Raw genomic sequence first — 10,303 nt, forward strand, 5'->3', positions numbered from 1 at the left:
TTGGAAGAGGTGGGCGTGCCAACACTTACCCACCACAGGCTGTTCCAGATGCGATCTCCCGGCAGGAGCGCTGAGACTAACAACGGAGTCGCAGCCAGGGGAGGGAGCACGCCCCAAAGGTGGAGCGATGGTAATCGGCTCCTGTGCAGCCGCTCGGTGGATCGCTCCTTCGTGAGATCCTCCTTGAGAAGGCCTTCGTCCAGCAGTGGATAGAGCAGAGCTGATGATGATTACGGGGGGTCCGAGGCGAAACACAAACCCCTTCACAGTTTACACCCGTCCCGTGTACGATTACCATCACTGCGTCTCATAGTAATGACACGACGCTTCTTACATAATGTCCACGTACAGCCCCGAGTCAATCCACTGCTGGATGAGAGCCCTCCCTACACCACTCTGCGGGTCACGGGGCGTGCTGACGTGAACAGACAACACCGAGTACCCATTTAATGCTGAGCCGACCTAGGGGAGGCCCAGGTCGGTCCGGATCACGTAATAACACTCGCCACCGATACAGACCGTGGCCGCCGAGAGAGAATAAAAACACCATAGCTCAGGTCGCCGGGTTCGTAACGCGATGTACGAACACACCCACAAGAGAGAAACGTGCACGTGTGCACACACACGGCTCACGGAGTCGGTGGGGCAACGCGCTGTTCGCGAGCGCCTATTAGTGACAGGCACGGGGCCCGCACCCCGAAACAGAACTCGCCCTCTCTTCGCTCTCCTCGCCGCAGCGCGCCCAGCGACACTCGAGCCCACAGACGTCGCTTGTCAGGAGGAATTCCTGGGAAATCTCCAATTCCCCCCCACCACCACCACCACCAAAGCCCCCACCCCCCACCACCACCACCACGGTGTAGGAATGTCACCTGACGACTGATTTATTAACGCGCCAAACAAGAAGACGCCTTCTCGTACCCGTTTCACCACGACACATCATTAGGTTCAATTACTCCACGAGGTGCACACACACAGACAAAGATCCCCCGTATAGCCTCACAGACTGTAGGGGCAAGTGCTGTTGGCGAGCAGCAACTATGAAGGCCGGCACGGCACACGAGGGGGTGGGTGACCAGCACCACGCCCGGCCGCCTTTGTCTCCCAGTGGCGATGTTTACACACCGCAAGGGGTACTCATTCGAGGCCGAGTCGACCTAGGGGAGCCCCGGGACCGTTACAGATAATCGTCACTGGTGTTGGTGGCCGTGAGCGGGAATCGAACTCGGATCGCCGGGTACGGCGCGCCACGCAATAAGTTTATTTCGGGTGAGACCGCGTCTCTATAGATGCGTCATTAACCCGCCACCACTCCGCACAGCCAATTAGTAAGGCGATAGGCTCACAATGACATCACCTTGGCTCTCTTTGAGAGCGAAACAGGAAGACTCCTTCACAATTCTGGCGAATCGCCTGACGAAGCTGCCTGTAATCGGCCGCGAAACGTCGAACTCAAATTGTTAACGTTGTTGATTTACTCTCCAACACACCGCTAGTAACTGGCACGCTTTGTTTACGTCACAAGCTTACTGACTGGGTGTGTCGGGTGGTGGCGGGCTAACGACACATTTATATTAACGCGATCTAACACACGACAAGACCACCTTCTTAAGGATGATAACAGAACATGCGGGACACTGCGACGGGGAGGAGGATCCAGGAGTGTGTGGAGCTACACCTCACCAGCCCTGCCCCTCTCACCATAACGAGTCAACCAGCCACTCGGACTAACCCGACTAACGGCGAACATAACCATAACAGAGTTAGCGAGCCCCACCTTCAACTCTCACCACACCACGAGCCACCCAGCCACTGAGCTCTGAGACTGACCGAATCCGAACCAGTAGCGACAGCCGCAGCAATAGCGCGGACGTAGTCCAAGGCTCCTCAGTGGAATCGGCTCCACTTGGCAACGCCAGGGGCGGGTGGTTGCTGAACCGGTCCTCGGCGTAAAGCTCGCAACAAGCAGTCTGGCCAAACAATCCCACCCCCGCGACCGACACGGCGTGGAGAGAAGAGGCCTTCATCCAGCAGTGGATCAACAAAGGCGGCTGTAAATACAAACGCGGCGATCCAGTCCGCGCTCCCGCAAGGATCCACTCCCGGTTTTGTCTCGCGCCGTCGCTGGGTTCCCAGCTCCCCGTGAGCGCGGGACCCCCTTAAGAGTGGAACCCCCGTGAGAATGGGACCCCCCCCCCTCTCCTAATAAAGGGGCCCTGGGAGGCGAGGGGCTCCAAGGGGGTCCAAGGGGGTCCGAGGGGGTGCTGGGTGGAACACATGTAGTGAGGTCAAACGCGGCTCGTGTGAATGCCCAGGAATGCGACCCCTGTTCAATGACTTCCGCCGCCACACCTGGCGACCGCTCGACGCGTGTGGGGGCTCAGTTCCCGGGATTCCAGCCGCCGTGGGCGAGGGGATACTGGGGGGCCCTGAAACACACGGGGTCCCCTCGCTGGTGTGAAACCCTCCAAGACCCCCGAACAAGCTGCACGGTTTTCCCCAAACCCCGTCGCTCGCCACCGACGGCGGCGCGTCAGATTTCATCGAATCGCCTCCGCTCAAATGCGAGTCTTCACGCGCTGTACACGCCTGATGATTGCTAAACAGGTCCCTCGGAACGTCGGGAGGGTGGGTGTACACGTGTGTGTGTGTGGCGTATACACACACACACACGTGTACACATAAACACGAGGGAAATCGATCCTGAGTTCAATCCGTGCTCTACATCACGTGTCCCAAGGACAAAGGGGTCCCGTGTTGCCTGCATGAACTGTTGGGGCAAGTGCTGGTAGCGGCACGACGCACACAGGGGTAGGGTGGAGAGAGAGAGATACTCCCGGCCGCATTTGTCCCTCGCGTGCCGATGTGTACACACCGCACCGGGTACTACCCATTTAAAGCTGACACACACAGAACACACACAGAGACAAAGTTTCCCCGTATAGCTTTAACAGACTGTTGGGGCAAGTGTTGTCTGCGAGCACCTATGAAGGCCAGCAGGTCACGCGAGCGGGTCAATGGGGCAGTATCACACCACACACACTCATGGTCCCTACGTCACGCGGTACGTGTTGAGCAATCATCAGGCGCGTACAACACGGCGGGAGGGGGAGGGCGGTGACTCTTTGCCTTTATCCCACGTGATGTACCTGAACGAAATTTAAACGAAGATCAACATCTGCGTGCGTGTGTACACGTGTCACACACACGCGCACCCCGACCTCTCTCTCTGCGTTCACGCGGGGCGTGTTTAGCAATCATCAGGCGCGCGCGGCGCGGCTCGACTTGGAACTTGCATTTGAGCGACGATGAAGTGGATGAAGTGGCAGGCCCGAGAAGTCTCGACGGCGGCGCGTGGTGCCGGGCTCACGACTGAGCCCCGCATCGCGCGCCCCGCACGACAGAGGAGTGCCTCTGTCGGGGGCTCGGGGCTCGTGGGGGACACCCACCAGCCCCCCCCCCCCCGCCCCCCACCACTGTTAGCTCCGGGACGCGAAGCTCACAGCGGCGACTTGGAGGGCGCAACCCGTGCGGTGTCCCGCGCGTGCTTCTCCGCTCCAACTCGGCCCGGCTCCTGGACCGGACTTATTTTAAGAAACGAGGCCCCGTGAACTCGCCCGAGCTCGCAGGCTAAGCGGGGTTGTTGTTGTTGTTTTCTCTACACCCCCCCCCACCCCCATATTATTAGACTGGGGTATCTCTAAATGGACCACCCTGTATAGATGATGATGATTATGATGATGCCGACGATGATGATGTTGGTGATGATGATGACGCTGACAATGATGCTGATGACGCTGACAATGATGCATTATAAAGGACTCTTCTCACCCTGGACACTCACTGTTTGAGCTGTTGCCATCAGGCAGACGATTCAGATCAGTCAAAACAAGGACAAACAGATTCAAACAGAGCTTTTATCCTACAGCGATCACCACACTCAATAATGCTAATTAATTATTAAGTAATAGTGTTTACAATTGATTGTGAAATAGAGATGTGCAATGACAAAATGTAACCTTATGTGGGTATGTGGGTATACTTGGGCTGTTTTATATATAGTATAAATTGATTATCTTTCATTTAATTTTATTTTATTTCTTGTTTTATTTAATTTAAATTTATGAATGATGCCCTGACTGGTGAGCATTTTAAATTTCGTTGTACTGGTGACAATGACAATAAACGATCTATAAAATGATGTTGATGAATCCGGCTCGCGCCGTGGAGGCCCCCACCCACCAGGCGGCCGAGTTGCGGATCCCGCACCGGGGCGCCGCCGCCGCCGATCCGCGGCTCCTCCGCGACCCCGAGCACCCCCGGGCGGGGGGGTCCCCGCAGAGGGGGGCTGGGCGCTCCCCCCATGAAGCCCGAGTCGGGTCGGCGCGCCGTCTCCGTCGCTAAGTCCCCGAAGCCATCGACGGAGGAGGAGCAGCAGAGGAAAGGAGGAGACGCGGAGTCTGCCCGACGGTGGTGCCGCTGCTGGTGCCGCTGCTGCTGGTGCTGCTGCTCGTCAACGTGCTGGTGAGGCTGATCCTGCAGACGCTGCTGGTGCCCGTGGACATCCTGAAGCTGCTGCTGCTGCTGCTGCTGCTGCTGGAACTCACTGAGCTCCAGGAGTCGATGCTGCTGCTGCTGCTGCTGGAACTCACTGAGCTCCAGGAGTCGATGCTGCTGCTGCTGCTGCTGGAACTCACTGAGCTCCAGGAGTCGATGCTGCTGCTGCTGCTGCTGCTGGAACTCACTGAGCTCCAGGAGTCGATGCTGCTGCTGCTGCTGCTGGAACTCACTGAGCTCCAGGAGTCGATGCTGCTGCTGCTGCTGCTGGAACTCACTGAGCTCCAGGAGTCGATGCTGCTGCTGCTGCTGGAACTCACTGAGCTCCAGGAGTCGATGCTGCTGCTGCTGCTGCTGGAACTCACTGAGCTCCAGGAGTCGATGCTGCTGCTGCTGCTGCTGCTGGAACTCACTGAGCTCCAGGAGTCGATGCTGCTGCTGCTGCTGCTGCTGGAACTCACTGAGCTCCAGGAGTCGATGCTGCTGCTGCTGCTGCTGGAACTCACTGAGCTCCAGGAGTCGATGCTGCTGCTGCTGCTGCTGGAACTCACTGAGCTCCAGGAGTCGATGCTGCTGCTGCTGCTGGAACTCACTGAGCTCCAGGAGTCGATGCTGCTGCTGCTGCTGCTGGAACTCACTGAGCTCCAGGAGTCGATGCTGCTGCTGCTGCTGCTGCTGAACTCACTGAGCTCCAGGAGTCGATGCTGCTGCTGCTGCTGCTGGAACTCACTGAGCTCCAGGAGTCGATGCTGCTGCTGCTGCTGCTGCTGGAACTCACTGAGCTCCAGGAGTCGATGCTGCTGCTGCTGCTGCTGCTGGAACTCACTGAGCTCCAGGAGTCGATGCTGCTGCTGCTGCTGCTGCTGCTGCTGCTGCTGCCCCGTGGCGTTGAGCGCGTAGAACGGGGAGCCCCGAGCGCCAATCGCCGCGGGACCCCCGTCGGCGGCCGAGCCGGCGCGCGGGGGGGCCGCGGCGGGCTCGAGCGGGTGGCTGGGGCTGGGCGGGAGGCCCGAGTCGGGGCTGTCGAGGAGCAGGAGGCTCTCGTGGCTGCGCCGCGTGGCCGCCTCGAAGCGCTCCCCCGCCACGGGCTGCAGACTCAGCCGCCCCACCATCCTCCTCGCACCGCTCGCGATGCCGGCGGCGGCGGCGGCGGCCACCTCCGGCCCCGCGGGCTCCGTGAGCGCCGCGCCTCGAGTCGCGCCACCGGCACGAGGAGAAGGTGGCGCGGAGTCGCGGCTCCTGCTGCCGCTGCTGCCGCCGCTGACGGAGCCGCTCGGGGTCGTCGGCTCGGCGTCGCTTGCCTCCAGACACAAATCCACGCGGTGAGACGACGCCACCGCGCAAGCCGGACTCGAGGGGCGACTGCCGAAAGAGTCGAGGTCCGGGATGGAGCCGGGGTGAAGGCGGAGGGCTGCCCTGGGCCCCGGGCTCCTGCTGCCGCTCCTGCTGCTGCTGCTGCCAGGGCCGTCCAGGGTCCCCAGCTCGGGGTGGTTCTCCCAGGGACAGACGGAAAGGCGACGACGCCGCCGCACGATTCGCACTCACAGCGGCCGCCGCTGCTGCTGCAGCTGTTTTCTTGATTCGGGACGGAGCGAGGAGGGAGGAGGAGGGACGGGGCGGGAGTCTCCACGTCACCGCTCCTCCTGCTGCTGCTGCTCCTCCTGCTGCTGCTGCTCCTCCTGCTGCTGCTGCTCCTCCTGCTGCTGCTGCTCCTCCTGCTGCTGCTGCTCCTCCTGCTGCTGCTGCTCCTCCTGCTGCTGCTGCTCCTGCTGCTGCTGCTGCTCCTGCTGCTGCTGCTGCTCCAAACGACTCGGCGACTCGAGCCGCGTAAAAGCAGCAGTGAGGCGGGGAGAGGCGAAAGCGGCCTCCGCCACGGAGGCCGCTTTCGCCGCGCGTCGTAAAATTCACGGCGCCGCCACGGGCTCAGACGCGGCGAGTCTGGAGACTTGGAGTGGGGGGGGGTCACTCACCCACTCGTTCCCGGCGGTGCCCCCGATCAGGGGTTGCCTCGCCCCCCCTCGCCCCCTGGTCGTACCGGACCCTCCCCCCGCTCTCGATCCCATCGGGCGGGGCTCGGGGTCGCGGAGGGGGCCGAGGGGAGCTCTGTGATGCAGGCGCCCGCCCGCCCGCTCCGTATCGCGTTCACTACGCGGGGCGGGGGCGTCCGGAGAGGGGGGGAGTGGTGGAGGGTGGTGGAGTGGTGGAGGGTGGTGGAGTGGTGGAGGGTGGGGGAGTGGTGGAGAGTGGTGGAGGGTGGGGGAGTGGTGGAGGGTGGGGGAGTGGTGGAGAGTGGTGGGGGAGTGTGGGGGAGTGGTGGAGAGTGGTGGAGGGTGGGAGAGTGGTGGAGGGTGGGGGAGCGGTGGAGAGTGGTGGAGGGTGGGGGAGTGGTGGAGAGTGTGGAGGGTGGGGGAGCGGTGGAGAGTGGTGGAGGGTGGGGGAGTGATGGAGGGTGGGGGAGTGGTGGAGTGGTGGAGAGTGGTGGGGGGGTGGGGGAGTTGTGGTGGATGGTGGAGCTGGTGGAGGGTGGTTGAGTGGTGGAGGGTGGTGGGGGGTGGGGGGTGGGGGAGTGGTGGAGGGTGGTGGAGAGTGGTGGAGGGTGGGGGAGTGGTGGAGGGTGGTGGAGCTGGTGGAGGGTGGTTGAGTGGTGGAGGGTGGAGTGTGGGGGAGTGGTGGTGGGGGAGTGGTGGAGGTTGGAGGGTGGGGGAGTAGTGGGGAGTGGTGCAGGGTGGTGGGGGGTGTTGGAGGGCTCGGGGGATGCAGGGGAGGGATCCTCTCTCTGTGATCGTCGCGGTGGTGGAGAGGGGGTTTGGACAGTCACGTGATGAGCGGGTACAGTGCCGCGCAGTCACGCGCACGCGGAGCGGCACTCGAGGGTGCGGCCCCGCAACCGAGGAACACTCAGAGAGAGACTCAGGGAGAGGAGACTCACAGATAACACAGAGAGAGAGAGACTCAGAGAGAGAGAGACAGAGACTCAGAGAGAAAGACTCAGAGAGAGAGACTCACAGAGAACACAGAGAGAGAGAGAGAGACTCGCTGTGCGGACTGCGCTGACGTGCGCGGATGTCGGAAGGAAGCGCGTGGAAACAATGTGGAAGAAGGGAGAGCTGAGGAGCAGCAGCCAAGGGGGCCCACGTGGAGCAGAAGGGGACCCACGTGGAGTAACCTGTGTGTTAGGCTCGCCCCCCTCCTGTTTAAAAATTGAGCGGAGTGGCAATGCCCCCCCCCATCTCCTTTTCTATGTTTCCACGCTCAAATGGAGGAATCATCGTCGTTATCATTTCCAGCGCTGTGACGATCCACTGCTGAACGAAGGCCTCCCCACGCCATGTCGATCGCGGGAGTTATTTGACCAAACTTCACCACGATGGCCAGTGCAGGCTGGTGAAGCGGTGGTGGGGGGAGCATCACTCATCAAAGATGTTAGCCATACCCAGGAATCCAACTCGGGGCGCCAGGTTCATATCACAGTGCGCTAACCACTGCGCTACCGCGCCACGCTGGGTTTCCGAATCCTCGACCCCACCCAGCACGGCGAAGCGCGGGGATTGCCACGGGGTCGTGGACAGAGAGGGGGAGGGGTCGTGACCCCCATCACGATAGGGGTCACGGACAGGGACCCTAAATCCAGTGGGAGGTGGGAGTAGGGGAGAGGTGCGTGAGGGGAGAGGAGGAGAACTTGAGGAAAGGCACAAATGCGTGACAGCTGTCACAGACATCTCCCGCTCCTACAGAGCGCGCGCAAATCTCACCCCTGACGAGAGACAAAGATACCCCGACCAGCCTCCCGCATTGAGCAGCGTGAAGGCAACCTGTGCGTCACCAGGTGTTGGAGAGGCCGGCAGGCGAGGGTGAATCCCAGGTGAGGGTGAATCCCAGGTATCAGAAAGGCCAGTTGGATTGTGAATCCCAGATTGTGAAATCCATTGATTCAACATCACGAGACACTCACCATTACTCGTGAGAGCCAATTAAAATAATGACTCAGCACGTGGTCGGGTCGACAGCCATTCCCATTCACGGGTCACGTGGTGGCGTGGGAAACGCACCCTGCCCCAGGCTGTTCCTACAGCCTCCTCCGACTCCCAACTCCCCCCACCCCGCCCCTCACGCCCCTTCGGGCACCTGGCCCAAACGCGACACGATCCGTTCCGCGCGCTGAGTTTGAAACAAAGCAAAGTTTCAAACGGAATTTAGATGAAATCGCTAATCAGGGCCCGAGATAAGGAGGAGGCCCGTGAGCTGCGACGTTGTCAGTGGCACGAGGAGAGGCGATGGAGATGCGGGCCCACGACCCCGCATGGGGTGTGGGTGGGACGCAGGGAGGTGGGGGAGGAGGAGGGGTGGGGGGGATCAGGCGGAGGGAGATGGGGGGGGGCAGCGTGGCTCCCTTCCTGTGCCGCCACGCGTGCTGCTGGCTCCGCGCCGCGAGCCACCGCGCCGTGAAACAGAGCGGCCTTGTGGAGGCCAGTTTGCCAAACGCCGCCGTGTTTAACGAGGACCTGGAATTCACAGAACAAACAAGGTGGGGGGCGGGGCTGGTGGGGGGTGGTGAGGTGGGGGGGGCGGGGGGGTGTCTCTCCAGGTGTGCGTGGCTGGCTGCGCGTGTGAGTGACTGTGCGGAGCGCGCCGCGCTACGAACCCGCCGACCTGGGTTCGATTCCCGCTCACGGCGAATACCAGTAACGATTTTCTGAACCGGATTTGGGCATCCCCTAGGCTGACTCAGCCTCAAATGAGGACATGGTGCGGCGTGTAAACATCGCCGTGCCGGCCTGCATAGGTGCTGCTCGCTCACAGCAACGTGGCCCAGCAGACTGTGAAGGCGACGCGGGCGATCTTTGTCTTCGACTGCGAGGGTTTACGAGGGTGCGTGGCTCCCAACCGGTTCTGAGCCCGAAAACATTCAGAACGCGAAATGGACAACCCCCAGTGAATCAGCGACTGTTCCTGCCCTCCCCCTCCCAGCTAGGTACAGCATGAGCGCCTGCTGCTGCTGTTGCTGCTGTTGCTACTGCTGCTACTGCTGCTACTGCTGTTGCTGCTGTTGCTGCTGCTGTTGCTGCTGTTGCTGCTGTTTCTGCTGTTGCTGCTGTTACTGCTGCTGTTGCTGCTGCTGCTGTTGCTGCTGCTGTTGTTGCTGTTGCTGCTGCTGTTGTTGTTGCTGCTGCTGATGCTGCTGTTGCTGCTGATGTTGCTGCTGTTGCTGCTGCTGTTGCTGCTGTTGCTGCTGTTGCTGCTGCTGTTGCTGCTGTTGCTGCTGCTGTTGCTGCTGCTGTTGCTGATTGCTGCTGTTGCTGCTGCTGTATAACATTACCGCTAATGGGGCAGCGCACACAGTGCGGCTGTGTGCGATGACAGCTCCTGGCCTCACTTTGCCAAGGCGACCCCCCCCTCCACCACCACCAACCCTGACCCTGGAAAACAACCCCGACTCCAGATACTCTCCCCCCACGCCTCTCACTCTCTGTACCCCACGCAGATTTTCCCTTGCACCCCTCGCTCCCCATACCAGGGGTGGGACTCTCATGGCGCGTCACTTCATATCAATGGCTATTGTTTATTTATTATTCCGCTCCTTCATACCCAAGAGAGTCTCGGCGAGTCTGAAGACTATTTTTTTTTCAGGAGGGTCCTGCCAAGTTTCCCCCCAAAGGTACTTGAAAGGAAAATGACTCTCCAGACTCAGTGGGTAAAGGGCAGAGTAATCATCATCACCACCGCTCTGTAAGGTTAGAGGCGCAGC

At 60.8% G+C, this 10,303-nt stretch overlaps 1 pseudogene; it reads right to left on the minus strand.

The window, feature by feature from the left end:
- Positions 1 to 5,375: 5,375 nt before the first annotated feature.
- LOC133348242 (ras guanine nucleotide exchange factor B-like) lies at positions 5,376 to 9,817 on the minus strand (annotated as a pseudogene).
- Between the last annotated feature and the right edge of the window lie 486 nt (positions 9,818 to 10,303).

This window comes from Lethenteron reissneri, chromosome 27 (genome assembly GCF_015708825.2).
Source record: "Lethenteron reissneri isolate LAM-NWPU_2019-01 chromosome 27, ASM1570882v1, whole genome shotgun sequence".
Classification (NCBI taxonomy): Eukaryota; Metazoa; Chordata; class Hyperoartia; order Petromyzontiformes; family Petromyzontidae; genus Lethenteron; species Lethenteron reissneri.